At 47.0% G+C, this 27829-nt stretch overlaps 1 long non-coding RNA gene across 3 annotated transcripts; it reads left to right on the top strand.

Moving 5' to 3' along the window:
• LOC115942791 (uncharacterized) lies at positions 1–27408 on the top strand. 3 transcript variants are annotated; one of them, XR_004077368.2, is made up of 5 exons: positions 1–788; positions 13185–13218; positions 14793–14833; positions 19909–20082; positions 25915–27408. It is a non-coding gene; the product is annotated as an uncharacterized LOC115942791 (long non-coding RNA). The 3 variants fall into 3 exon arrangements; XR_014146553.1 differs by adding an exon at positions 7431–7482 and having other exon boundaries at positions 19909–27408; XR_014146552.1 differs by having other exon boundaries at positions 19909–27408.
• Positions 27409–27829: the final 421 nt, after the last annotated feature.

The raw sequence follows: 27829 nt of genomic DNA, 5'->3' as shown, positions 1-27829 counted from the left end.
GCACCGGGAGGGCAGCTTGCTGAGTGTGACAGTGTTGACACAGCAGTCGCGGGACACGTTCCGGGAAAGCAGGCCCCAGCATGTGAGATGAATTTTCTCTGAACCGTGTGGTTTCCAATGTGTCAGAAAAACAAACTCGGGAGAAGTCTGTTTGGCTTGTGTGCCTGCGTAGACCCCATTCCGGAGTTGAAGATGCACTTGGCCTTAGCCCCTGTTGCTTTAAAACAAAACAAAACAGAAAGTCCTTCCTGTGTCTGGCTCCCTGAAACCTGAAGCTGGCACAAGCAGCTCTTTCAAGTGGCAGCCCCACTGGCCATGTGACCGCGTCTTTGTGCCCGAGCGAGCGAACGAGGCCAGGGGAAGCTGCCTCTGTTCGGTGTCGCCCAGCCCTTGGCCCTCTCCCCCGGCCCGTCTGCCTCCAGGCGCTTGGCTACCCCTCTTCCACCCAAACAGCCCAGTTCCTGTTCCCAAAATAGCTACGCGGAGGAAACCGCTGAGACCTGGGGGCCCCGCAGGGGTGAATGCTGCGCGCGGACCCAGCTGCAGGGGGCGTGGCTGCCGCCGGCCGCGCAATTCACCAGCCGCCTGGCAGGGCTGCAGCTCCGCCGCCCGCGGGGCCGCCGGGAGGGTCCGCAGCGCGCCTCCTCGGGTTCCGCCCACCGAAACTTCTGTTTTTCCTATAAGAGCGAGGCAGGCAGCAGCCTGAGTATTACAGCTTTCATTGCTTTTCCGTCCCTCAGGAAAGGCGCTTACGCTTCCCGGCGTTTGACCTCCAGATGAACTGACCAGTAAGTCCTCCCCTCTTAGCAGGGACTGTGGCTCCCGAACAATGGACGCACCCCAGCTGGAACTTCCGGGTCCCCACGTCCCACCTTCCCATCATAGGCAGCTAAAGAAGCCCCCTCGGTTTGTTGCCAGAGAGCGTGGTCGCTGCTGCTTCCTGCTGGGGGGAGGTGGGGGAGGGGAGCCAGGAGGAGGGGCCGGTCCTGGGAGGGTTCAGCCTGAGTTCTGGGTGATGAAGCCCCTGCAAGTAGGGCACTCCTCTTGATTTCCATTCAGGTCCTGTAAAGTGGAATGAGCCAGTGCTCTAGGCAGTGGTTGCCAGCCCCAGCTGCACACTGGGGTCACCTGGGCAGCTCCTAATAACCCTTTACCCCTGCCCCCACCCCCCACCCCACGACCTAGGAAATCAGCGTCTCTGGGAGGTGGGACCAGGCATTGGTGGTGGTTTTTTTTTTTTTTTTTAACTCCGCGTGTGGTTCCAGTGTGCAGCCAAGTTTGAGAACCACTTGTTTAGCGTTCCTTCTCAAACTCTTAACATATAAGAACCACCTGGGATCTTGTTAAAAATAAATAAATACGTATGTCCGATTCAGCGGGTTCTGTAGCTCTAACAAGGGATGCTGCCGCCGCTGGTCCGTAAAACACACTTCTAGTAACCTAGCTTTAGGAGACCTAAAGAGTGTCTAATAACAGCCTGGACTTCTCCCTGGTTGATTTGACAGGAGCAATGAGGAGATGAGATGGGGAGTCAATAGACTTTCAGGCTGCTAGATTTGGAAGGGATTGCTGGGCTGGAAGGCGCGTCTGTCATCTGGAAAATCTCTTCGGGGGAAGAGACAGTTGACAGGCAGTAGGAGGGTGACTGAATTTGGGGTGGAGTAAAATATAACGGTAAGCCTCAGCCGTCCAAGACGGGATGAGAGAAATGGCAGGGTTAGGGGTCACCTGAGCCCAATGGTGGTGACTCTCGTCTCAATGCTGAGGCAGCTGAGTGACATAAGCCCTGGTGGGGACCATCAAAACCCATCTGGCTGAGCGGGGTGATGGAGTCCCAGCTTGCTTAAGCAACGGGAGGGATGAGGCAGAGGTGTCTGCTTGGCTCGGGGTCTCAGCGTCTCAGATAGCACTGGCGTGCTCTCCCGATAACAGGGAAAGCCTCTTCACTGCCTGTTCCCCTCTGTTTGCCTTAGGAAGTAAAAGTAGCATCAGAACCTTAGCAGAGGCTTCTCCAAGTTACAGGGCCACAACATGCAGAGCCTTTGAGCCTTCCCTAGCTCAATCCCTGAGTCAGGAGGGCTGAAGCAATAAGGTAGCAACACAGGTGGGATGCGGGACTCCCCAAACTTCACTTTCCATTGGTGAAAGGGGGGTAACAAAAGTATCCACCTCGATGGATTATTGTGAAAATTAAATGAGATACTATGTGTGAAAGCACATAGTACATGCTCAATAAATGCTAGCTCCTATTATAGTAATAATAGTTATTATTAAAATAGTACCATTCATCTCATAGGATGTGCAAACACCTATCATAATGCTTCACCTACACTAGATGTGCAATAAACACTTGCTAAATCTAAGCAGAAGCTAGGTGAGTTTTTCTGCTATGCCCCCCCTTCTTTTTTAGGGTAATCCATCAGCTTTGAGTCAGTTTCCATCCACCCCTGACTCAGGCTTCTTGGCCTCAGCCCTCAACCTGCTCCCTAATTCCCATCCAGATGCACAGAGAGCGTGGTCTGGGAAGCAGGCAGAGAAAGTTTGGAATGCACGTTTTCCCTGAGGAAGTGCGGCCAGCAGGTCTGCCTGCTTCCCAGAGGAGAGGTCTTACTGGTAGGAGTCAGAGGAAAATGTAGACATGGGAAGGGAACACGTACAGAGACCCCACCAGTGAATGACAAAGGAAGAAAGAGGAGGGAATCATCCCCACCTTAAGATGAAACCATCCCCATGCACCACATCCTTGCCCTCAGAGAATGGTTTTAGGAATCACTCCTTCATTGCTGGAAGTTTCTGCCTCTCCTAGGACTCAGAAGACCAAGTCTGGGGGGACTTCAGCATCCATCAGCCTCATGGTGTCCCCTTGACTTTAAATGCAGAGGGAGACCCTAGAGAGAGGATGGGGCTCAGAAGAGGCACGTGCAGCCAAGTGACATCACAGAGCACAGAGCCTGCAGTGTCCCCGCTCAGATAAGTACGTGCAGGAGGGATCTGCTTTCTGCCAAGCTCCATCTCTGTCTGGCTCAAGACATTCAGGGGTGGGAAGCAGGGGGCAGACTTCTGGAGACCACAGACCCTCGAGGGAGGGAAGCCATCTGAAGAGCAGTCAGCTTGGCCTGTGGTGACTTTCTCTGGGATTTGTCCCACCCAGCCCCACGGACTCAGGTCTGTCCTGACAGACAGGGCACCGTGAGTGGGAGGGAAAAGGGCTGCTGACTGAGGAGCTGGGAAGTGCTGGAGCCAGAGCAGCCCAGATCTGGCATTCTCGGGCTCCATGTGAGTTAGCAGCGTGAGACACCCTACTCTCCTCCGCGGTGCATTTTGTCACGTGGAGACTCTAGCATTTTCTTTGTCTAGGCTTGCAGTGGGATGGAAGCACAGACTGGCAGGGGTGGAGATGTGCAACAGGTATGGCCATGCCCAGGACAGGTGGCAGTGACCCGTGGGAGGGCAGGATGGAGGTGCCCACAATGCATCAGAGTGCCCTCTAGATGTAGGAGCTGTGACCGGAGAAACCCCAGTGCTCAGTGAGACGGAAGGACAGAGGTGCCCCACAGAGGCAGCATTTGGAGCCAAGGGCCAGCAAAAGAGGCTGGGAGCCTGGGGACACCATGTGGTGGCTGAGTGGACTTGGGCTTGAGCTCCCAGCAGACTCCCAGAAACACAGTACAGGAGGCTCTGCCAGGAGCTGAAGACTTGCATTGGCTGGTGGTGAGTGGACTGACTACTGTCCAAGTCATCTGGGTTTTAACCTAGCCTGCCCAAGGAATGCTGGGATATTTGTCAATATCACAGTATCCCTGGGATGAAGCCTGCTTTAACACACGCCTTGAGCACTCATTTCTTTCTCTCTCTCCTCTGTCTCTCTGGGGCTTTTTTTTCTATCTCTGTCTTTGTCTCTATCCCTCCATCTCCATGTCTGTTTCTGTCTCTGTCTTATTCTCCCTGCCCCTATTCTCACAAAATGCCTGACTCATTCTGGGCATTCAACAAATTTTTTTTAATTCCACATTATGTAAAATTTCACACACACACAAAAGCAGCAGAATAAAATAAGGACCTCTCATGTGCCCATCACCCAGTTTCAACAATCATGGACATTCTCACCAACTGCCCCCCTCCCTAGATTATTTTGAAGCGAGCTCAGACATCACCCATAAATATTTCAGATGCCTCTAAACGATAAGGACTCTGTAAAAACCATAACCACGATCCCGCTAGCACACTCAGAAAAGCTAGCATTAATTCCTTAAATCAGTATCTAAATACAATCCATAGGTCATGTTTGTTAATGTTTCGTAACTCTCTAAAATCCCTTTTAAGCTATAGTCAACAAATGTTTCTGGGCTGACCACATCTCTTTCTGTTTCTGTGTGTCTTTCTATTTTTCCGTTTCTTGTATTTACATTTATTTTTCTGTCCACCAGTTTGGTTTCCATCCGTCTGTGTATGTCTGTTTCAGTGTAACGTTATTTCTGTGAATTTTTTTTCTCTCTGTGTGCCTTTATCTGTACCTTTCTCTCTCTCTGCCTCCTTCCCAAGCCCTGTCTCTGTCACACACACACACACACCAAGCACACTCACACATAGGCTCACACTCCCAGGAGGGTCAGCAAGGGAGCCCTGCACACATCCTTGACTGAAAGTGGATGAATTTGGTATGAAGTTGGGTCTGAAGGAAGAAACAGATCTCTGGCCAAAACGTTAGTGTGGCTTCACCAAAGCACCTTCTGCTGTTCCGTGCTGTGCCCATTCCACGGGCTCCCTTCCAGTGGACTGAGCCTCCTTCTGGTGGACTGAGCCCCCTCCTTCAGCAACCTACATGTAGGAGGCAGCTAGGACCACAGCAGATTATCGACGTGGAGGCTGAAGGCTGCTGCGCAGACGTGCCTGGCGTGTGTTACTTTATCTGTTGTTCCAAATAAAACTTCTGAAGGCTCACCCATCGGTGAATTCCTAAAGCACTGTCTATAAAGAAAGCTGTAGAATGCTTGTTGGCCAAGCACTACTTTACATCAGTCACAGGGACGGTGCTCCATTTTGAAAGAAATCTTTTACTGAGTCTTAAATTATTTGTTAGAGCTGGAGGCAACAAACCCAGGCTTTTTCCATTCTTTTTAGCAATGGAAATCTTTTTTTAATAAAATCTTACATAAAACCCAGAGATATAAAGTGAATAAAAACAGAACTTGGTATGTGTGGGCTAAGGGGTGGAGGGAGAATGCTGTAGAAAATAACTTAAGGGGCGCCTGGGTGGCTCAGTCGGTTAAGCGGCTGCCTTCGGCTCAGGTCACGATCCCAGGGTCCTGGGATCGAGCCCCATGTCGGGCTCCTTGCTCAGTGGAGAGCCTGCTTCTCCCTCTCCCTCTGCCTGCTGCTCCCCCTGCTTGTGCTATCTCTCCCTCTGTGTCAAATAGATAAAATCTAAAAAAAAAAGAAAAAAGAAAAAAAGAAAATAACTTAAAAAAAAACTCAACTGAAGAAACCTATTTTCCAAAGGAATAAACTGAGTCCCAGAGTGGGGGCCATGACCCACACCAGGCCAACGGCAGCCTCCAGCATCCCATAAGTCCCTCTTGCCTTACTCCTTACAGACACGTTCAGAATTTCAGGGAGGCTCTGCGTCTCGGGTTTTTTTTACGTTTTTATTTTTTCCAGGTAGTTATTTTGGCAAATGTACTGAGCTGAGCAGTGATCTGGGAGATTTCGCGTCCCAGACATCACTTGAGCTGTGGCTTCTTTGTTTCCTGGCACAAAACCTGTTGGATGAGTCTTTAGCAAATGACTAATGGCAGAATGGCTTTGAGAGTCTGGTCACCAAGGTCGGGATTGTAGAATGTGAGGCTGCCTCTTATGGGAGTGGCCCCATGCTTGCGGGCAGGTGAGTCCCAGAGTTTGGCTAACAGAGCCCGAGAGCCAAGCAGTGACCCTCCTTGACTAAGAACACTTGCTGTGAACCAGTGTGAAATGGAATTGCTGAGTGACGGGAAGGAGCCTGCGGGGTGAGAGGTGCCTTAGCTGCCTGGGCCCCAGCTGCCACGTAGGAACTCAGAGAAGCCACAGACGGCATAACTGTGACTCTAGAAGAAACTGGAAGTTCTTGCTAGCTGGATGTGGGCATCTCCAGTAGCAGCTGGCTACAAAAGCTGCTAGTCTCCTATAAATACAGAGGACAAACTGATGGTTGTCAGAGGGAAGGGACATGGGGGGATGGGCAAAATGGGTGAAGGGGGCGTGGGAGATACAGGCTTCCAGTTATGGAATGAGTAAGTCCCGGGAATTAAAGGCACAGCATAGGGAATCCAGTCAATGCCACCGTAATAGCGCTGTACAGTGACAGATGGGAGCTACATGTGTGGCGAGCACAGCATCACGTATAGACTTGTCAAATCACTTTGTTGTACACCTGAACCTAATGTAACCTTATGTGTCAACTATACTTAAAATTTTTTAAAAAGCTGCTGTTCTCTCGGTTCACAATGAAGGTCGATTATAAGTAAGCTTAGTGGAGAATTATGTTATTCTGTGCAGCTTAGAGACTTGGAAACGTGCCTGATTGCTACTCATTTGGGGGGACCGGTGAGGTATACTAGAAAACACCTGAGCCTCAGCACCAGAACGACAGAGTGTAAACTCCAGGTCCACCGCTTTCTAGCTGAGTAATTCTGGAGCGTCACCTTGCCCACTAAGCTTTGGTTTCCTCATCTCCGAATCAGGATAATGCCACCTTGCTAGCTCACAATGTGCTTTCATGTCATGTATCTCTCAGCAACTTTGCGAAGCCGGTATTGGGATGCTCACTTTACCGAAGAGGAAACCACGCCCCAAGAAGAGGCCCCTGCAGCCCCACATACCCGGTGACAGTCCCATTTGAACAGGTCCCCACTGGGTTCCTGGGCCGCGCGTCTTCCATCACCCCCGCTGCCTCCTGTCTAATTTCCAGTTGGACAAACGAGAACACAGCAGCTGAGAAATACTGCATTTTAAGACAGCCACAATTCAAATTTATGGAGAAAGAAAGTAGACTAGTAGTTGCCCGGGGCTGGGGTAGGCACAGAGATGAAGTGTAAATTAGCACAAGAGATCTTATTGGGGGAGGGTGTAGTTGCTGTACTAACTCCTGAGTTATGGCGATGGTTGCACAACTCTGTAAATTTCCTAAAAAGCACTGAATTGGACACTTGGTGAATATTTATGTAAAACGGACCTCAGTAAAGCTGTTGACAAAAAGCTGAGATTATAAAACACTTACATTCTTAGAATTGTCTGTTTTACCAATCATATCTGGAAGCAAAGTATTAGTTTATTTCCTTTAAAAGGTATTTCTTATAATTATTAATTTGGAAAAAATAGAAGGATCCACCTTTGCTCTATAGTAGCCACTAGCAACACGGTTAATACCTGCTTTGTTTTGTTCTTCTCGCTCTGAGGCCATAGGCTGGCAACCCTGCGATCAGTCAGCACTGGAAGTAACTAACACAGGTAAGCACTGCAAGCTCTCCCGGCTGACAGCGTTAGAGACCTGAAAACCCCTCTATGCCTAGCCTTATAGGGAGGCTAGTTAGCAGCGAGCAAGGCTGTAGCGACAATCAGCAATCCTGTAGGAGAGCACCTACACGCCAGAATCAAGGCAATTAGCCTTTTTATTCCCCCTCAGGCCTACTAAGCCCCCTGGACCTCAGTTACATAGCAGAAACCCACCCCATGTCCCCAGTCTGGCTGGACAAATCCTGGCCTTTTAGAAAGCTGCATTCTTGTCCACCCTGCCTACAGTAACAGGAGGGAGTGTTCTCTCACCAATTCTTGCCAACAAAGGAAAAAGAGGGGAAAATTCCAGCAAGGTTGTATTTTAAGGAAGGGTGGTGCCTGCGTGACTGCGAATGTGGAGTTTATAGTTAGTGTTTTGTGGGGTGGCCAGGGCTACTCCTCCATTTGATTCGAACCGGAAAGTTGAAAGAGCAGCTCTTGACTGCTGTTGTTTAAAGGAAGTGCTCTTTGTGGTCTGGGGACACCAGTACGTTTCTCAGAGTAGTGTGGCCACACATTGGTAGTTAGTTGGTGCCTGGGTGGGAACCAGCTGGTTTACATGTCGGTATGTGGGATGGGACTTATTAAGGGCTTTGCATCCCCCCACGCTGTCTGCAGAACCAGCAGTGATTATAAGAAAGAGAAAAGACACCTCAGAGGGGTCGGGGGCCCCTTGTACCAGCGTCTTTGCTGGGCTCTGGGGGAAAGCAGGGAGCAAGGATTTGAGTGCAAGCAGCTCATCGTCTGGTGCCCATCTCAGAAAGCATCAGTAGGGGAGTGGGGAGTGAGGCAGAGAAGTGAGAGGAGACAAAGCAAGGCACATTACTAAGCAGCCTCCCAAGGCTTTAAGGGAGGAAGCTCTAGGAGACTATAGAATAGAGTCTCAGCCTTGAATGCACATCAGAATCACCCGGGGGGCTTGTTGAATTAAGTTGCTGGGTTCCCAACCTCAGAGCTTCTGATTCAGTAGGTCCAAAGTGGGTAGGGCCTGAGAATTTGCATTCCTATCAAGTCCCCAAGTGGTGCCGATGCTGCTGGTCCTGCCATGATACTTTGAGAATAAGAGTGAAGAAGATGATTCAGAGTGGTCAGACCCAGGGATGAGGAGTTGGGATATTTATCTATCAATTCCTATCTCAGGCTGCTCCTGGGATGGTTAACTGCCTGATACCCCTCTGTGTACCAGCAGGCCCTGCAGCCAGAGAAGTTTTGCAGGCTGAGAGTAAGAAGTGCTTGCTATAAAACAAAGCTATAGAGCTGTATGGGAACAGAGTGCTGGGGCACCCAGAAGACCAGCCACACCGCCTACAGGAACTGTGTATCTCTGCGGTAAAAATCACAGTCCCCTGAATCGGATGGAAAGAGTATTACAACATAGGGGCACAAAAACGGGTTAGTGCCCCAGCTACTTCTGTATTTATAGCAGTGTGACCTTGAATAGATCTCTCACCTTCTCTGGGCCCCAACTGGAAGATTTCCAAGGCCCCACCTGTCTCAAAAATTCCTGGATTCTCTAACAACTAGATCCAAGTGACCATGCTCAACCACAGCCTCTGAAAACATTTGGCCCTGAGAGAGCTCCAAGAAAGCGCATACATTTATATCTATCGCCCTGCCCATCCTTCCCCAAGGATGCAACCTTTATCCAAGCAGGTGCTGCCCCCAGAGTTCGAGACAGTACACTCCAAAGCCCTCAGGCTTTCTAGGGTGGGCATCCTTTGTGGTTCCCAAAAGCCCCTCGTCCCAGGCACCAGGCTCACTGCCTACCCTTCACATCCTTGGCAGGTGTATCAAGCATTAATAAGGTACTTCATCTCAGTGAAAGACTATAAGACTATGCATTTTCTTTTAATGAGTTATGTGGTTAAAAGTAATAAGCTGCTTAATCTTTTCATTTGGGGTAGAGTGACATATTATGGCAGACTCAATTGCTCCCCTACTTCCCTCCCTTTTCCCTGGACTGCCTGGCAATGGCACTGCCTTGTGGTTGCCCTTTCTGGGCACCTGAGTGTAAAAGGCAAGCCTGGGATTCCACAGGGAACTAAAAAAAAAAAGGGCAGTCTTGGCTTCCCAGTGTCAAGGAAACTCAAGGCACCTGCAGCCTGTGTAGAGGAAGCACTTAGATCCAGATAGACTAGCAAAGTGGACATCTATGGCTTTTGTCTTCCAAGCAGCCAGATTCCCTTTTGTCAGAAACAGCTCCCCAGTTCTCCATGGAAATCCACACTTCCTCATTCTTAATCCCAATGATTTAGGATGTTAACATCTACCTGGTCCCAGGTGAGCCTAATCAGTATATTTCTTAGTGCTGGTAGTGAGGATCAGTCCAGATCCAGTGGATCAGCCAGTGAGGATGCCAGTCCATTAAGGGATCTCCTGCTCCAAGTGCCAGAAGATTCCAGGACCAAGATTCTGGGTCTGTTCACAATTCCCTGACTTAGATAGAAAGAGTCCTAAAACATAGTAGCACAAAAAATTGTTAGTACCCAGCTGCTCTTGCACTCATAGCTGAGTGACCTCATCATATCTCACCCTCTCTAGGCCCCTAGCTCAAAGAGTTCCAAGACTCTACCTGTCTTGAAAATTCCCTGATTCTCTGTCCAGAAAAGCCCTGTGACTTGACAACTAGATCCATGTTACCATGCTCACTGCCTGTGAAACATTTACTTGGCACAGCCCCTGTCTCTGGGAGGGCCACATCATCACCATGCTTGACTCCTGAAAACCCAGAGTGGCTTAGGAAAGTCCCATAGCAACCTCTTCCATCATCAAGATTCCCCTTGCATTCCTGGGTATGAAATCTCATGCTGTCATAAATACCTGTTACTGTTTGACCTGGCTTCAAGTCATAGGATCGAGGATGCAAGCAGTAGCAAGACCTGAGAAAATATTTCAGTGAATCACTGAAAAGCTCAGACCTTCACTGACCATCTTTGCAAGAGAAGGGCAGGGCACTGAGGGACTTTGCCATGCTCATCCCCCTGCAAAGACTATCTCTCCTGCTCCCCCAAGCAGCAATGTCCTCCCCTCCTTCAAGGTTCACCCTTAGGTAGGCCCCTTGCTGAAGCCCCTCTAGGCCCTCCCAGGCACAATCAGGTGCTTTCTCTGTTAGAGCTCTTCTTCCTTTTCCTCAAGAGTCCAGAGAGTGAGTAGGAGGCCTAGGTTGGAGGCCCAAACCTTCATGGTCACCTGTGACCCAGCCGCCATCTTTGTGTTTCCTTGGTCTCAAGGAAGAATTGGCTTACTCTAGGGGAGACTACATGTGTGTGCACTTGGACAAGTACATATATGGGTGTGATTCCTCTTGCTAAGAGATCTGAGCAGGGTGCCCAAAGACCTTCTCACATAGTTCCAGGGTTAGGGAAGATGAATAAGCAGAGATCCTGCTTCTCATAAAAGTGTCTACTGTTTATAGCCTCATGCTGGCTGCCACTGGGTTAGGGAGTTACTTTGTCCTGCCTGCCCCATGGGAGTGGCTAAAAGCTCCTTGCCTGACACCTGACCTGCTGCTAAACTCTTGGACCTCCTGAGTTTTGTGATGACCGATCTTAGAGCCAGGTCACGCTGGTTCATTTCTTCTCCTTTCAAACAAGTATGGGGGAAGGCACACCAGGTCACACTTCCTTCTTCAAATATGAACCAAGCTAATCATAGGGAGTACGGGTTTGGATATTTTTTATCTAAGTTCTAATTGGTTTCAAATCCTAATTAAGGAGTAACTAATATATGGACACTTAAGGGCCCTCAGAATCACTTTTTCCACCTTGTAACTTGACCTTCAGTCTCTTTTCTCTAAGCCTTGAAAAGATCTGATACGTTCATGTGAAACTAATTTTGCCTATTCAGTAATGATATGTTCCTCCCCTTTGTCTTTGGCTGCCCGGTATCCCAACCTCGTTTTCCTATATTTAGGGTATTCCCCATCAGTCTTGCCTCCCATCATAGAGGTCAAAGAAACCATGCAGGTAGGGCATAGGCAGATGGTCTAGGCTTGGAACTAAGTCAATCACACCCACCCACCCTCCCAAGACTTCCAGTTGGAAGTTAGTGACCCAAAGAAGCAAGGACAGAGGAGAATTCCTCTACTGCTGATGGGAGCACTGTCAGAATAGCACCTGGAGTCCAGTGGTCAACTAAGCAGGAGCATCCCCACCAGTCTGCATGTGTGGTACAACTGGCGTGGTTCTGTCTGTACAGCCTTCCTCTGTCCATTTCCAACCCCCAAAACCTCATTCTCCAGACATCCCAGGGATACCACAAGCTGCCCAGTATCCTTTCAGTGAATTCTTCTCTCTGACTGCATCATCCAGCCAATTCACATGCAACAAAGAACCCCAGTCATGAGCCTGCTACTGCTCTATTCTCCTATCTCCCTCAACTGAAAGCTGCTTCTGTCTATTGCTGGCGCAGTCCTTGATGGCCCGGCCCATCCCTCCTAAGGCATCCAAGCATCTCCTCTGAGGACCCACCACACCCTGATGGATCTCACACCACACTGAACCAGAAGCACTTTCTTGCCTGGGCTTCGTTTTGTTTTATTTTGTTTTGTGCCACAAATATCACCCAAGCAAGTCACTGATAGAAGACGGATCCTTCTTGCCCTATGTTGATCCTTCAACCTGCCCTTCAAGACTTTCTCTGTGGGGCTGGCCCAGAGGCAGCGAGGCATTTGCCTCAAGGTCTGTGAAGTCATCTGTACTGTACAGCAACCCAAAGGAAAGCAGTGGTGGCTTGGTGCTCAGACCTAGGAACTTTGCCTGGAGGCCTTGCATCCTTACTGACAACTCAATAGTCTTTGAGCCAAAGAGGTCCCAAGAGACTTTCCCATCATATTTGGGGGGCAAATTAAGGCCTACCGGAAAAGTGGTTTACTCTGAGTCACATGTCAAATTAGCAGCTGCTAATACTAGATACCTAGTAACCTTCAACCCAATTGGTCAAGTATTTGTAACAGCCTACCAGGCTTTCTTCCACTTTAAGCCTTTATTTTCCCCCATTTACGCAACTCTGCCAATTAAGTTCTGCCAATTAAGTTCTCTTCTTTGGGGTCAAACATATATGTCTTCATAAAAATATTTTTTTAATTTAAAAAATATGTAGCAGGGATGATTACACATGATTTTTTTATCTTTCCAAACTTTGCTTATTTTTCTAGGGCCTGACCAAAAGCTTCAATTTTCAATGAAAGGATCAAGAATAGGTCTTTGTATCAGTCAAGATTCTCCAGAGAAACAGAACCAATGGGATAGGTAGATAGGTAGATAGATGGCTAGATGGATGGATGGAGGGATGGAGGGATGGATGGATGGATGGATGGATGGATGGATGGATGGATGATAGATGATAGATTAGATAGAGAGAGAGAGAGAGAGAGAGATATGATAGATAGATGAGGGGAATTACAATAGGAATTGGTTCATGCAGTTATGGACACCAAAAAGTCCCATAGCTTGCCATCTGTAAGCTGGACAACCAGGAAAGCCAGTGGCAAAATTCAGTCTGAGTCTGAAGGCTTGACAGCCAGGGAAGCTGATGGTGTAAGTCCTAAAGTCTGAAGGCCCAAGAACCAGATGCTGAGATATCCAAGGGCAGGAGAAGATGGATGTCCCAGTTCAAGAGAGGAATTCACCCCTCCATTGCCTTTTTGTTCCTTTCAGGCCCCCAGTGGATTGGATGATGTTGCCTACATTGGTGAGTGCCAGTCTCTCCACTCAGTCTACTGAATCAGATGTTACTCTCTTCCAGAAACACCTCCGCAGACACATCCAGAAATAATGTATCACCAGCCACCTGTGCATCCCTTAGGCCAGTCAAATTGACACATAAAATTAACCATCACAAGTCTACCACTTGTCAATTTGGCACCTATACATGTCTCCTTAAACCATACTTCATATCTGAATAAGGACAAGGTTGTAATTCCACCTAACATGATACAGCTATTCTGCATACCACTGAAAAAACCCTTTCCCCGAAAGACGAGGTAAACTCCTTGAGTGCACTCTACCCCTCTCCTTGATATCCTGTATCTTAAATGCTATGATGTAAAATTAACAATACTTAAATACTGATATAAAGACAATACATCTTATGTGATAAGAAAAATAAGGGAAGAAAGAAAACAAAAATATTTGCTTAATATACGTACATACACACACAAACATTCATAAAACAAGGAAGAAATAGTGATAACAATTACAGCCTTGTTTCTATAACTGGTCATGGGATCATGGCTGGGACTTACAACTACCTTCATCTACTATCCATTCTGTATTCCTTTTGCCTTCAGCCATTCTGTATTTCTTTTGCCTTCAGCAAGCACCTCACCTGGTCATACTTCTTTACCTGGTGAAGTGACCCAAACCCATTTTTGAGGAGTCTCTCCCATTACTAGTCCTGTCTGGATTGGGTCATTATAGTTTTCCGTTTACCTTAATCACAAGGCATGGTGATACTAAGAGATGCCCTGAGGGATCTCCTGTATTCCCAGACATACTCCTCCTTCCTCCATGGTAGAAAAGCGGTCCAATTTCCCCTTGTGAGTCAGGATCAAGCACCCCATCCAACACAGCAACTCCCTTCTTTGCCGGGTGGTTCAGAAGCATGCACCCCAAAAAGGCCTGGTGACTGTCTCAAATTCCAGTTCAGTGGAATCCTTGTGTCTCCTGGTGGCACCAATACTTCCTCAGGAACTAAGACTTCTAGGCCAGCAGAGTGTAAAGTCACGGGAACAGAAAGCAATATTTTGTTGATATGTCACTAGCAGTAATAGTGAGTAGTGCCACTTCCATTTCTACCCCTTGATTACTGGACCCATGAATCCTGGCTATGGGAGAAACAGCACCAGATATTGGATGCTAATTCAGACCATATGTACATTTGGAAAACTTTGTTCCAGCAAGGTATGGTCACCCAGCTGGTGCTGTAAATGAGTCTTCAAAAGGCCATTCCATCATTCAATCAAGCCAGCCACTTCATGATGATGGAAAACATTGCAATACCAATGAATTCCGTGAGCGTGGGCCAATTGCTGCACTTCCTTTGCTGTGAAGTGAGTTCTTTTGTCTGAAGCAATGTTGTGTGGAATACCGTGATGGTGGATAAGGCATTCTATAAGTTCATGGGTCGTAGTTTTGGCAAAAGCATTGGATGCAAGGAAGGCCAGTTTTTATCTGGAATAAGTGTCTATAATAAGGACAAAATGCTACCCCTTCATGATGGAAATGGTCCAATGTAATCAAATTTCTTCTTATTTTTTCTTCCAGCCCAATTGCTTTGGAGCTGGGAAGAGTGTCCATCAGCCAAGGTCGGTAACCTTTATAAGTTGCTTCCAGTTTTGTTTTTTATTTTCTTTTTGGACCACTATAAGCAATACTTCAATATCTACAATGCATTGTCAAGTAAGAAAAGCTAAAAGCAGAGACATTTATTGACACCATTTTTTTAACAAAAAACACACACAAAATTGCATATATGTTTATGTATCTGCACCTGTTTGTATGATATGGAGAAGTATGTGGAAGGAAACACCAGGCTGGCCAATATTTGTTACCAGATAGAATTAGGTTTCATTGAGAGTAACAGAGACTAGAAAAAAAAGTGACTTAAGATAGAAGCTCGTTTCTCCCATACATAAAAGGAGCCTGGAGGTAGGCAGTCCAATATGATAGCTCTACAAAGTCATAGAAACAGAGATTTTTTCTGGGTCACTTCTCCATTGTCCCATGGTATGGCCCTTTTCCTCACGGTCCAAGATAAATGCTGGAGCTCCCGCCATTATATTCAAGAGAGCAAGAAGGAAAAAGGAAAGAGGGAAAGAAAAGCTTACTTTTAAAGGAGGTCTCTGAGAAGTTTCTCTCACATGACAATTCCACTTACATCTCATTGGCCAGAATCTAGATATGTGACCACACATTGTTGCAAAGGAAGCTGGGAAATGTAATCTTTTAGCGAGGGAGCACTGTAATACCTAAAATCTAAGGTTTGTTAAACTGAGATGACCAGGCAGAATGGCTACTGATTAGCCTTCAGCAGTCTCTCCAACAGCTAATTTGAGGATGAGGAAGTGAGGTTATCAGGAAAGGAAGGAATGGAGGGGCATGCAGGTAGAAAGGTTACATATATATATGTGTATATATAACTTTGTATTATTTCATTAGTTATAGTGAGTTAATTTTTAAAAAGTAACATTGGAAGAATTTAAAAACTTTTTTAATAAGCATGATAAGGGAAATTTCCCCATAAGTCCTTATATAAAAATTCATGGAACAGACTAATGAACCAACAGTTTCATCAGATTTTTTTTTAAAGGCAAGAGGGCCAAATTGAGAGACCATGGTGGACAATGTGGGGTCCTTGTGGGGGTGTTCCATTGAGGCACAAATGCAGAGCAGATGGAGAGATGGTCTGAAGGGAACTGGAGTCTGGAGTGGAAGCAGAATGCAGGGAGGGAAAGGTGGCTGCTGGGAATCTGAACTCAAGACTGTTGGGACCTGTTGAGCCTGACCTGGGCAGAAGCAGTCCTTTAAGACCCCACCTGAAAAAGATGAGGCAGGCCTTCTTGGGCTCGAGAAAATTATGGTACCAGGTGCAGAGTCCATCCCCAAACTCAGCCATGTCCGAGAGAAAACAAGATAGACTGGCGTGTTACATCCAATCCCCAGGGGGTAGAACCCAGATTAGAACTCAGGTAGCCCCGTTCCCAGGACGAGCTCTGCTCTCTGTTTTGCCCAACAGCCCTTTTCCCTCACAACCCCACAATCTTCCCACGAGGAGAAGCAAAAACTCATTCTTGGGTTCTCGTTCTTGGAATTTGGACCCCCATCAGGGTGTGGGGTGTCCAAAGTGGGGATACCAGTTAACTGCTTTTCTCTTGGTGGTTCCTCTTTAGGCACTTGGTTCCCCAAAGCATAAAGAGTACACAGTAACCTGGGTTTCCAGAAACAACCCTGTATTAATTTCCCAGTGTTGCCAAAAAAAATGTCACCAACTGGGTACTCAAAACAACAGAAATCAATTCTTCCCCAGTCTTGGAGGCCAGAGGTCTGCGATCGAGGTGCGAGCCAGGCCACGCTCCCTGAGACTGGGTAGATCCCTTCATTGCCCCTTCCAGCTTCTGGTGGTGGCAGTTGCTCCCTGGCTTCCTCTGCTTTGCAGCTGTATCATCCCAGCCTTTGCCTTTGTCATCCCGTGGCGTCCTTCCTGTGTGTCTGTTTTCTCCTCTCCTGAAAGGATATTGTTCATAGTGGACTAAGGGCCTGTCCCCCTCTAGCATGTCCTCACTTTAATTTACATATAAGTGCATTTGCAAAGACCCTAGTCCCAAAGAAGGTCACCTTCACGGGTGCTGGGCTTAGGAATCCAACATTTTTTGAGGGGGGGACAAACCCCTTCAGGGTCTTTCTTAGAAGCTTTCAGGGCCCTCAGCACCTCAGCCAGGCTGTGGCCACCAAAAGGGTCACATTTGAAAAGAGGCCACTATGGACATGATTATAAACAGAAATACTTTGAAGATAGATTTTTTTTTAATTTTATTATGTTATGTTAGTCACCATACAATACATCATTGGTTTTTGCTGTGGTGATCCATGATCCATTGTTTTCATATAACACCCAGTGCTCCATGCTGTACGTGCCCTCCTTAATACCTATCATGGGGCTAGCCAATCCCCCCTCCCCTCTAAAACCCTGTTTGTTTCTCAGAGTCCATAGTCTCTCATGGTTCATCTCTCCCTCCAATTACCACCCCCCATTTTTCCCTTCCTTCTCCTAATGTCCTCCATGCTATTCCTTATGTTCCACAAATAAGTGAAACCATATGATAACTGACTTTCTCTGCTTGACTTATTTCACTTAGCATAATCTCCTCCAGTCCCATCCATGTTGATGTAAAAGTTGGGTATTCATCCTTTCTGATTGCTGAGTAATATTTGAAGATAGATTTTAATGATAAAAGAAAAAAAGGAAGCTAGAGTCCTCCAAGGTGTCCTCCACTCCCAAGCATGGTGGCCCAGGACAGTCAGCCAGGGGTGGGCCTGGCCTCTTCCTCATGGTTGTGAAAGCAACAGCAATGGCCTTTCTCCTCCCAGTGAACAGAGTCCCTCTAGCTGTCTTGGTACAGATATTGGGCCCCCCACTGCCAGCCCTGGAAACCCTGGGGGTGAGGAGATGAGGTTAGATCAGGGGGTGAGGGGATTCTACCACGCACCACAGCATATAGGTTTATGGGCCAGAGTGAGAGCCTCCCATGCCTGGCATCTCAGGCAGTTGCCAGATAAAACTCTCAGTGTGGGTTTACTCCTAGCCCAGCCCTGACACTGGGCCTCGATTTCCTTGTCTTCCAAATAAAGGAGTTTGATGTCTAATGTCCCTCCAAACTCAACAGTTCTGAGCTCAGAGTGAAAGCAGAAGTCTCTTGGAGGATGTCTTAGCTGGGTTCCCCTAGAAGCAGAGCCTGAGACAGGGATTCAGTACATGGGAGGGAGGGAAGCAGGACAAGGAAGGGGAGGGGCAAATATATCTGGTCTCAAGTAAGTTTAACCTTGGCCTGAAATTAATGGGGGCTCTGGAGCAGAAATCCTATGATTTCTAGCAGCCTAGAGGCAGCTAAGGGCATTATACCCCTTTATCAGTAAGCCAGTCTCTATGGGCTGCTTTGAATGGGAATATTCATAACTCCTAGGCAAGGTGAACTCCAAGGGTTATTCTCCAAGGAAGAGGGGCTGCTGTGAGCTGTATCAGCCCCTCAAAGCAGCTGGGGGAGGAGGAGGGGTGAACCACAGCCACTAATGCCCAGGGAAATACAAACATGAATTCTCTCAGACCTCTACACAGAAAAAGACTTGCTGAGAACAGAAACAAGATCCAGCTTTCTGAAAGCCCTCCCCATTCATTCAACTAATATTATTGAATGAATACCTGCTACCTGCCAGGCACTATTCTGGGTATTGGCTTAGTATCCAAAAAATCACACTAAATATTCTGATTATGGTCCCCCTCTCAAGAAGGGCTGGATCTCTTCTCCAGGAGACCCTGCCCAAGGGAGGGCTACCAGCCAGCAGCCAGCAGGCATCCTCTGGGCTGGGGAGGATGAGAGGAGGAGCTGCACAGCACGGGTTTGGTTTTGAAACGCCTGTGGCATATTCAAACAGAGATACAGAGCCACGCTGGGACAATATGGAGGCAAGTCTGGCCCCACTCTCCAGGAGTTTCTGGCCAGGATGCCTGCTGTGCAGCTGACTGTAGCCTCCATGTGTTTGAGCAACTTCCACTTGGCAGGTGGAGAGCGAACATTTGTTGGTCAGGCTGTCCTTTCCCTTCAAAATCCACTCACCTTCCCCCTTACTTTATAACTTGCATCTGTGCTCATCTCTGCAACCCTACGTCTGTGGGATCCTCTCCCAAGGGCCACGGCATTCACACTGGGCCAGCCCAGGATCAGCTTTCACACCCTGCAGAGCCATGAGGGGGTGCTATGCAGTGGAGGAGGTGAGCCTAAGAAGCTGGGCCAGATCTGGGCACCTGCCAGGAGGTCCATGACAGGCAGTGCAGGAGGGGCACCAAGGAGGAGTACCGGGTCCCCAGCCCTGTGAAGCCAGGGGGACGTTAAAGCAGGCTGTTTAATGTTCTTCTTCACGCTCAAAGTCCTCTCTCTGTTCATGGAATGAAAAAGGGGATGTTTTGAGAAGTGAGAGAAAGGGGCCTAAGGCCAGCATCATGCTAATGAGGGAGGTCAGGTTTGGAGCTGCTGGAAAGGAGGTCCATGCAGAGCACCCACAAATGCTCAAAAAAATAGATAGTATCTGGGGAGATTCATGCATGGCAACAACTCCAATTGCAAACTGAATCTGTTGATGACTCTAAGCCAAAGTACCCACCACAACCAGCTCTCATGGAGCTCATAGTCTCTCTCTGTGTCTCTGTGTCTCTGTCTCTTCCTCTATCTATCTATCTATCATCTATCTATCTATCGACATATATATATTATATATGTGTATGTATATGCATATGTTTTTGTATATGTGTGTATTTAAATGTATGTGAGTGTGTGTGTATATATATATATATATATATATCTATATAAGTATATAGATATATATAGATATTTCTCTAAAATATGGACCGGACCACTGTCTATCTTTCAGAGAAAGACCCAACAGCAAGTCATTTAGGTGGTCACTAGTCTGTAACACATGGTCATAATTTTAGGATTATTGTGTCATTCCAGGGAAAAATAAAAGACAGAAAAAGGATATAGTATTGACCAAAACACTAACATTTATTGAACACTTAAAGTACAGCATGAAGCCTTTTCCTTGCATGATCTCGGTCCCCCCATAGCAGCCCCAGGTGGAAGGACCATGAGTACTCCCTCTTTTACAGATTCAGAACCTGGAGCACAGAGAAGAACTCTCAGCTGTTCCATCTCTCATGGCTCGTGCATGGGGGGGTTCCAGAACCCAGCTCCCGACCACTTTGCTGTAAACAGACCTAGATACCAACGTAGCTTGGCATCATACAAAAAACCATCAAAAGTGGTGTCAAAGATCAGCTTCTGTAAGTCCAGTAGTAAATACAAGAGAAGGGCTGGGGAGGTGAGGGCAGGGTGGAGACCAGGGGCAGAGAAAATAGCCCCCGGGAATGATGAAGCCAACGAGAAGGATGGCACCAGACCAGACGACTTAGCCCTGGCCATCCTGGGAAGTGAGGCAAAGGACAAGTCAGGGTGGCACTGATCTCACCTAGGAGCAACTCAGTCCCTCTGGTCAGATGAGACTTTACAGCCCTAAATTCTCCTGACATGGATTTGTCCCAGAGTTTTTCTTATTTGAAGGACAAGATTCAGAATGGTTGTCATTGTCACTGTTGAGGAGCAGGATGCAGGACACCTGGGTGGTTCAGTCGGTTAAGCTCAGGTCATGAGCCCAGGGTCCTGGGATTGAGTCCTACTACATCAGGCTCCTTGCTCAGCAAAGAGTGCGCTTCTCCCTCTGCCTGCCACTCCCCCTGCTTGTGCTCTCTCTCTCTCTCTCTCTGACAAATAAAATCTGAAGAAGAAGGAGGAGGAGGAGGAGAAAAAGAAGGAAAAGGAAGAAGAAGAAGAAGAAGAAGAAGAAGAGGAAGAAGAAGAAGGAGGAGGAGAAAGGAGGAGGAGGAGGAAGAAGAAGAAGAAGAAGAAAAGAAGAAGAAGAAAGAAGAACAAGAAGAAGAAGAAGAAGAAAAAGAAGAAAGAAGAAAGAAGAAAGAACAAGAAGGAGGAAGAAGAAAGAAGAAGAAGGAGGAGGAAGAGGAGGAGGAGGAGGAGGAAGAGAAGGGTGCTCATTATGGTTGGCATTTGTTAGACAAGCCTACTCTGCTTTGGGTGTCTTTGTGAAGGGTCGGCGAGTGGGGAGGGGCCACTGACTAAGGCTGCAACTGTGAGCACTAAAAAAGAAGCTCCACATCATCGTGTGTGTCTTCCATCTGAATAAGGCTGAACTTGACCTTCTCCCACATCCCCTTGACCTCTCTCCACTCTCCCTTTTCCCCGCCTGCACCAACACCCTTGCAATGCCGATGTGGCCTGACATTTCAGTTACACAAGGTTGTGGATATACACTTTTTGTGTTATCTACTTAGGCAACAGTAAATGGACTCAGTTATTTGTTTACCCTTACTGCCCCCACGTCTCCTTGCTTCCTCCAGGAGACCCTTTCTCAAGTGCCTGTATGTAGTATGCATCTGAGACTGTGTATCTCCGAGAATGTCTTTCTTCCTATTCACATTTCAGGGATGACTTAGATGTGTATCACATTCTAGGTATGAAGGTTATTTTCTCCCACTCTGCAGACATTGCTCTCTATTCTTCCTGCATCCCACGTGGCAGTTGAGAGATTTGATGTCTGTTTGAAATGGATCCATCTGTAGAGATCTGTTTTCCGTCTCTAGAACCTTTTCTCTGTCTTTGATGTATTTAAATTTCATTCTAATGTGTCTCAGTGTGTGTGTGTGTGTGCATGAATCTACCCTGTTTGGCACACCATGCACCCCTCCAATCAGAGGGCTCGGTTCTTTCATTAAGTCTGGAAAATTCTCAGTCACTCATTCTTCAAAGACTTATTTTCTCCTCTCTGTTGACTCATTTCCCTCTTGGTGGCGGTCTTAGAAACAAACGTCGACCCTTGTAATGTTGGCCTCCATATTGATTTATCTCGTCCTTTCCATCTCACTCCCTTTCTGACACCTTCTGTCAGAGGGTTGACCCAAATGTCCCTCTCCATACCTCATTCTGTAGCTCAATCTGCAGTGTTTCTCAACCCACCCATTGGGTGCTCTCATTTAACAAGTCTATTTTTCATGCCTATTATCTCTAATTCGTTTTCTTCATAGATGTTTATTCCTACTTCCCAATCCCCCAGAGGATATTTATTATGCTTATTTTAAATTCTTGTTCCATTAGCTTTGCTCCTCCTGCCCAATTTGCTCCCTTTGTTGTATTTGTTAATAGCACATGCTCTTCTCAGAGGTCTTATCATTGTTCCCTGAGAGTGCTCACCTTGGGGTGGTCGGCTGCCCCCACTAGTATATCCACTTGGTTGGAGATGAAAGGCTCCCACGGTGCTCCTCCAGGGGCACCTCTCAGAGCCCGGGGAGCACTCCAGGCTCACTCCATCAGGGGAGGGAGACTGCCAAACCACCTGCACATGGTACCTTCTGCACTTCCTCTGCCATCTGGACCTCCCTCTGGTGGGACTTCCTCCTGCCCTGTGAAAAATGACCCAGAGGGCCATCATCCTCTCCAGACAATGGGGGAGAGAAAAGGCACAGCTGGAAAGCCACCTGCGACCCCTGCCCTGCCACTGTCACCCCACCCCGTGACCCTACCACCTTCACAGTCCCAGAACTTTTTCCAGTTTCTGTGTTGGTTCCTGTGATCCAGCCACCTCCCTTTTATGCTTGTGGGGTTTCTGGGTTTGGAAATGAAGACAGAGCAGCCCACACGGGTTTCAGAAACTTCCTACCATTTCCGAGTCTTCCCTCCCTGCCCACCTTGCCCTTCTCAGGGAGCACCACCTCCCACTACCAGCCCCTGCATAAGCCAGGACCCTTCAGAACAAGAGACATTTACAGAAGCAAGCCAGAATTTCTTCAGGACTTCTGACATCTTTGAATGAAGCCAGGCCACCAGAAAGCCAATCTTGCCCCACCTCTCCACCACCCGTTGGCCTCCAAAGAATTCCTCTGGGAAGTAACTGTCTACCCAACGGTGCACAACTCCTATGGAATCTCCTCCAACCGTGAGAGGACAACAGGTCCCTAAAGGCTCTATTTCTCCAACAGGTTTGGAAAATATTGCTGGGCTGCCTAGGAGCATGCTTTATCTCCCCTCTTATCAAAGTTCTATGGAAATTTAAGTAGCTAAAAGGCTGCATGGAAATGGGTAAGAAACAATTGCCCTTTGGGCACCAGAAAAATTACTCTTTGGGGAGTTTAATCAGGCCAGGCATCTGCTCCACACTAACTATGCAGAGTTTGCAGGAAATTTTTCAAATGAAGTTTCATCCTCCTCGAGGCTTAAGTTAGTGAAAGCATCAGGAAGCGGCCACGGATGCTAAGGCAGGAATGTAGGGTCTGTGTATTCTAGGCCCAGATTTGCCCCCATCAGTGCCCTTGGTCTGATCCATTCATCTCTCTGTGCCTCTCTTTCTCCCATCTGTGCAACAGGGATTATAACCCCCTGTGTGGAGGGTTTGAGATTTGGGGGAGATGGTGAAGGATTCTATGTTTCTCAAAAGAGATCCATAAATATAAATCATCCTCATTACTTTAAATGAGTAATAAGGGAGGAATAAATAAAATCCCATGGAAACAGAACTGCACGTCAAATTCTGAGCAAACTTGGTACCCAAGGACATCTCCCTGCCATAGGAATTACTGCATACACTGGAGAATCCTTCTGAACTACAATTATTTATCCTTTATTGCTCTGTTATGTTAGTCTATAATTTGGCACTCTGGTTATCCTTAAAGAAAAGCAGATAGGCTGTACCTTGTATAAGGACTTGGACCCACAGAGTATCACTGAAACACAGTGTGGATCTGTGTGCTTTGGTGGTTAAGTGCTCAGAATCTGACGTCAAATAGATCTAGGCTCAAACCCCAGTTCTATCTCCTTCTAGCTGAGCTTCAGTTTTTATATCTGTAAAATGGAAATAATATTCACTACATAAGGCTGTTAGTGAGGATTAAGGGAAATAATGCAAGAAAAGTACTTCAGACAGTGTCAGGCCTATGACATAACACTCTGCAAATGATGGCCGTAGTATTATTGTTGGAGCATGAAGGCCCCCCCACCACCACTTCTTTGTTTTTGTCTCTGTCTCTCTCTCTGTCTCTCACACACACACACACACACACACACACACACACACACACCCCAAATGAGAAAACTGAGGCCTGGAGAAATGTAAGGAACCTGGATCTCACAGGTTGTGTATGGCAATGCTGGAGATTCCAAGGTAGATCTTCTCCTCCCCCTGCCATGCTCTATCCTCCCAGGTCTGAGTAGAGAGATTCAGAAACAGGGCAACAATTCCAGATAATTTGGGCAGTTTCCTGCAATCACGCCTGTAATTTACAGAGAGGGGTGGGGGCAACTTCATGTGTCCCAGGAAAGCTGTACTCAACTCAATTCTTCCACTGCCCATAAACCTTGCTTTGGAAACTGACCCCATTTTGCCCTTAGCAGGACTGGTGCTTAAGAGGAAGGCCTTCCAGTCACTTAAACAAGGGCCATTTTGATTGGTCAGTGCCTGTGTCTCACTGGTAGTTAAATATTTTTATATTAACCTCTGTGAAAAGAGCCCACAGAGGAATGACTTGCCCTCAACAAGGTCACAAAGTCAAATTCAACAGGCGAAGGTGTCTCAGCATCTTTATGATTGCTCAGATCTTCTGTTCTTGACTCAAACCCATCACCCTAGCACCACTGTTCACCCTAGTTCCCATCCTGGAAAACCCATCTATCAAGCTGACAGCCCTTTTGAAAAGCTACCATCCAGGGGTGCCCAGGTGCTACCCATTTCCAGCTGTGCTCAGCACAAGGCCAGGAAGTCTCATCCCTGGCTCCGGAGGGAGCCCTGACCAAGGTGGGGATGTGTGAGAAACTCCAGACCGCCACCTGGTGACATCAGGAATTAGTCTTGCTCTCCTGAGGTCTACAACTATAACCTTCCCCTGACCAAAACCTTGACTGCCCAGTCTAGAGCTAGCTTTCTGCTTTTGTTTTTTGGTTTTTTTTAAGATTGTATTTATTTATTTGACAGAAGCATAGAGAGAGAGCACAGATAGGCAGAGTGACAGGCAGAGGGAGAAGCAGGCTCTCCGCTGAGCAGAGAGCCCGATGCAGGGCTCGATCCCAGGGCACCAGGATCACGACCCTAGCCGAAGGCAGTCGCCTAACCAACTGAGCCACCCAGGCACCCCTCTGCTTTTGTTTCCTGTGATACTCCAATCACCAGGCTAGACCTGAGTTAAATTTGGGGCAGCCTCTATCCCAGCTCCCTGTTTCCCATTCACATGCACAGCCCTGGCTCTTGGCAACTGTCTTTCCTTGAGACCTGACCTCAATTTCAGACTCTGACTGGGTCTATTGCAGACTGAATGTCTTGCTTTGACTTCCACCAAAAGCCAACCCTGAGCTGCAGACCTGGGCAAGGGTAGCTCGTTTGGCAGATAATCCAAGGAAACATAGTGAGGGAGTGAGGAAAGGAGGCAAGAAGGGAAGAAACACATAAAAAAGTTTGGGCAAACGAAGAGGTTACAATTACAGGCACTTGGAACTCAATCCTGGCAGGACCTCTCCGAGAGACAGGATAGAACCTAGACTTCACAACCAGCCCAGCAAGGGGTGAAGAGGCTGAGATATTTATTCATTCACTGACTCCCAACTGCCCTGGGTTGAGGCTTGATCTTGGGAGAATGATTTCTCCGGTACTTCTGCCCTGTGTGTTGGCTGGTAACTTCTGTGGCCAGGGAAGTCCAGAAGCAGGGAGAGGTACAGGGGCTCAAGGGATGAAGGCATGAGGGTGTTCAGAAACTGTCAGCTGAAGCTACAGGTGACTTTCAGGGCAGCATAAATGATGTGGCTTCAGAACCTGCAGTGTCAGCTGCCAGCAACACACTTCCTGAAATAGCAAAGTCTTCCATAGGCTTTTAAAGGGCACCGTCTACCTAGAATCTTTATAATATGAAGTTTTCCCCTCCGCTCTCCCTTCCACCACCCAGCCTTGATTTTCTCTCTGAGAGCGAAACTGAAACAATGAGAAAGAAGAAAGTGCAGAAGTTCGACACAATGATGGTCTGTAAATGTCCCTCCCATATGTCACTCACTCCATTTGTATATGTCAGGCTTCTGTCCTAGGTTGGGGTCCCCAGAAAAGACCCTGAGGTGAAAAATTGTGTGTGCTGGCGACTTCTAAGGAAACTCATAAGGAAGTTGGAGAAGCCAGACCTGGCAGTGGGGAAAGCCAAGGAAAAGTTGTGATTAACAGAGCAGCCTCAGCCTGATCCCACGGGGAGCTCTGGAGTGTAAGTTACATCTCAGAGTCGCCATGACCTGTGGCAAGGGAGCTAGGCTCTCATCTTCCTGTACTGATGAATCATTGCTAAGGGCCACTCCAGAAGGATATAAATTTTCAGCTTTTCCACCAGTATGGACAAAGCAGGCTCTGCTAGTCCAGGGGCAGTACCAGCCATTGGAAATGAAGGTGCACCTAAGCCATGGGAAGTAGATTTAAGGGGATCTGGATGGGGCCCCGACATTATCTGCTATAGCTTCCAGAGAAACTTGCATTTGAGTAAGTGCTGCTGCTCGGAAAATGTTTGATGCCACTGGACTACAGTATCTTTTGAATGTTTTTTGTTTGGGTTTTGTTTACCTCCTGGCTCTGAAAGTCTGTAATTCTTCAAGACAGAGCTGCAGACCACATGGTTTTGGGGACTGGATACTAAATTATCCCATTAGGGTTGGAAATAGTTCCTAAATCACACCCTAGGAGTGCCTGAAGCAAAAGCCCAAACATAGCTGGTGGCAGCAATTTTCAGCTCTGAAAAATCTAGTCACAAAAATATAAGAATTATTGAACCTTACCCATCAGAGATGACACACAGGGAAGGAGGCATTGCAGCTCTCCCCCACCCCCCATCCTTATCCCTGTTTCCTTCTGCTCTGCAGGTTTGGGCTAATAATAGAAATTGAGTAGGTGCTAGTTCCCATGTTGCAAATTTTTCTTTATTGATGATATATAATTGCGTTTTATTTCCATTCAGTAATTCTTCAGAATAAACCTTAAGATATGCAAAATGAGAAATGAAGATGAAATTGTAATACAATAAAAGTGTCTTGGAAAAGTTATCTCTAACCCTTTCCCCTCTGGATACAATTTTGAGGTTTTATAAATTTTCTTTTCTTTCTTTTCTTTCTTTCTTTCTTTCTTTCTTTCTTTCTTTCTTTCTTTTTTAATTTTCTTGTTTTTAAAAAAAATAAAGTAGAAAAAGAAGGTATGAGGGAGTCTTCCAATCTATCAAAATATTTACCTTAACACCTAAAATAATGAGTTCACCATCTCATACAGGTTAATCCCTAAGGTGCTATCATATCCCATGACACTGTCCTATCTCCTTAAAAACGTGACTTTGGAGCCTACGTTGGAAATAGCTTGTGTTTTTCATTCTCTGGAAACATTTCATCACGGGCAAATAGAATGATGTTTAGAGGAGTTTGTTCATTTTGACTGTGCATGAAAAGGTAAACCTGTTCTTTCTTCATTGCCAACAGGCGGAAATACACAAAACATCCAATGGAACATCAAAACAAATTAAATTCTTGCACCTGCTTGTAAATACTCTGTGCAAGCAATAGCTAAAACTGTGAAGAGTGAGATCTTGGTGATACTAATTCCACTCACCCATTCAGCAAGTAATTACTGAGTGTTTTCTGTTCACCAGCATTGTCCTGGGTGCTGGGGACACCGCAGTGAACAAATCTCCAAGAGACCTTCAAACATTGAAATATTAGCCCCATCATTTTCTGAATTTGGCATCCGTATTGGAAAGATGTTTCCATTTTTAAATCTCTGTCTGCTGCTCTGATAAATAATGTTCTCCCAGGTTCCCAAAAGGAGAATTAATTTGGCGAAACAAATTAGTTGTTGTTTCACTCATTGTTATGGTAATAGAGAAATTAGGTTTTTAATTAAGGCTGAGGAAGGATGGAAAAGAGTAGGCAAATAAACGCCCACACAGTTTGAGGCCCAAGGAACAA

Source organism: Leptonychotes weddellii, chromosome 1, assembly GCF_054177405.1.
Source record: "Leptonychotes weddellii isolate Sample4059 chromosome 1, ASM5417740v2, whole genome shotgun sequence".
NCBI classification, from domain to species: Eukaryota; Metazoa; Chordata; class Mammalia; order Carnivora; family Phocidae; genus Leptonychotes; species Leptonychotes weddellii.
This window is presented reverse-complemented; position numbering and strand designations above follow the sequence as displayed.